The sequence below is a fragment of the Delphinus delphis genome, chromosome 14, assembly GCF_949987515.2.
Source record: "Delphinus delphis chromosome 14, mDelDel1.2, whole genome shotgun sequence".
NCBI classification, from domain to species: Eukaryota; Metazoa; Chordata; class Mammalia; order Artiodactyla; family Delphinidae; genus Delphinus; species Delphinus delphis.
The window spans coordinates 33,247,166-33,249,549 of NC_082696.1; the positions used below are offsets into that span (position 1 = coordinate 33,247,166).

The 2,384-nt window shown below is 37.9% G+C and overlaps 1 non-coding gene across 1 annotated transcript; it reads left to right on the top strand.

The window, feature by feature from the left end:
* The first annotated feature begins 1,426 nt into the window (after positions 1-1,426).
* Positions 1,427-1,533, top strand: LOC132437447 (U6 spliceosomal RNA). The gene has a single exon (XR_009522030.1). It is a non-coding gene; the product is annotated as a U6 spliceosomal RNA (small nuclear RNA).
* The last annotated feature ends 851 nt before the right edge of the window (positions 1,534-2,384 follow it).

Below are 2,384 nucleotides of genomic sequence, written 5' to 3' on the forward strand. Positions count from 1 at the left end.
TGAAAAGGACTATATGAAGCTGAAGTTAAAATGCAGTAATCATTGAGAAATATAATTATACATTGTTAGTCACTTGTGCTGAAATCAGTGAAGAAAATTTCACCAACTCTGTGATCTTGCAAAGCAGTCTGTGGCTGTGTTCAGAGATGAGTGAGAAAAAGAAGTTTGAATTAATATTCTAAAGGTAGACATGAGGGATGTGCACTCAGAGTCCTGCAGGAGCTTCTCAATGGTAGTGGAAACAGTCACCACAGTAAAAGATTACAAGGGCTCCCAGAGAATGGGAAATTGAAAACATAAGTACATGAACCATATCAGCACCAATGTATTTCTCACAGACTGTGATCCTCCTTTCAAAAAGTCTCTTTTCTGGCCACTTTGAATCCATAAACAGGAAGTCGGCTATTAACAAGGCAATGTGATTATACATTAAAAAGAAGGACCAATCCATAACTATTGAAGAGTTAAGTATTAACAGTTACAAAGCATGTGTAAGTGCACCACAAAAAAGTCTAGACATAAACCTCACATCATCCCATTTGCCATTGCAAAAAACCAACAATCAAAACCAGTACTACATGTCTATCATATTGAATCTTTTTCCTTTTAGAGTTCTGCCTCACCTTATCATATTTAATCAACTTTAAATAACACTTAGGAAGCATATAACTGGTCACTCTTTTTTTTTTTTTTTTTTGCGCGGGCCTCTCACTGTCGTGGCCTCTCTTGTTGCGGAGCACAGGCTCCAGATGCGCAGGCTCAGTAGTTGTGGCTCACGGGCCCAGTTGCTCCACGGCATGTGGGATCCTCCCAGACCAGGGCTCGAACCCGTGTCCCCCGCATTGGCAGGCAGATTCTCAACCAATGCGCCACCAGGGAAGCCCTATAACTGGTCACTCTTAAATTGATCTCACCAAGTATTTCCAAACAGTCTTTCTAGTATTAATTTCTAACGCTATTCAATTTCAAGATAAGAATCAGTTGAAAGGTATTGAGGGAGCATAGCTGAGGCATTAGACCTGAAGTGCTGCAGCAATGCCCATGGGAAAGGCTTCATTTGCTCACAACTCTCCATGGCTTTCGAGAGACTGCTTTTTGTCTTTGAGAAAGCTTATAACTGGAGAAGAGGACCCTTAGGCAATTTCTCATGGGAATAACAATCACAGATATTCTTAGAGAAAAAATGACTGTCTCCCTGTCACAACTCGGGGAGAAAACTTTTGTTATGGTCAGTAGAAGTAAAAGCACAGCTCTGTCTGAAGAACAAATGCAGAAAATATATCATCTTGCCTTTCCTAATATTATCAGTTACTCATTAGAAAACTACTACCATAATTCAGTTTATCAAATTTCCAATTAATTGTGTACATGATTCTCATTTGCTACTTAGGATAACTTAGAAAATTATTATTCAGAAAGTTCTGTAGTGCTCGCTTCGGCAGCACATATACTAAAATTGGAACGATACAGAGAATATTAGCATGGCCACTGCGCAAGGATGACACACAAATTCGTGAAGCGTTCCATATTTTTATGAACGGATAAAGAAGATGTGGCACATATATACAATGGAATATTACTCAGCCATAAAAAGAAATGAAATTGAGTTATTTGTAGTGAGGTGGGTAGACCTAGAGTCTGTCATACAGAGTGAAGTAAGTCAGAAAGAGAAAGACAAATATCATATGCTAACACATATATATGGAATCTAAGAAAAAAAAATGTCATGAAGAACCTAGGGGTAAGACGTGAATAAAGACACAGACCTACTAGAGAATGGACTTGAGGATATGGGGAGGGGGAAGGGTAAGCTGGGACAAAGTGAGAGAGTGGCATGGACATATATACACTACCAAATGTAAAATAGCTAGCTAGTCGGAAGCAGCCGAATAGCACAGGGAGATCAGCTGGGTGGTTTGTGATCACCTAGAGGTGTGAGATAGGGAGGGTGGCAGGGAGGGAGACGCAAGAGGCAAGAGATATGGGAACATATGTATATGTATAACTGATTCACTTTGTTATAAAGCAGAAACTAACACACCATTGTAAAGCAATTATACTCCAATAAAGATGTTTAAAAAAAAAAGCTCTGTAATAAGGATATTGAGAGGGATAACAATTTTATATCAGCAGTCCAATTTACTATACTGATTTTTTTTGTGCAATATTAATATCATTCATAAATGTCCTAATGTTCTTGATTTTTTTATCTTTAAAGAGCATAAAAAGAAAAACTCAACCAAGCACTATTCCATTTTTTATTTATATAACAGCAAAATCTGTACGTATCTAATAACTGGTTGACTAACCCAGAGACACTGGAGATAGGTCTATAATTAGTTGTTACATTTATATATAACAGAGCAAAATACAAGCAGCTATTT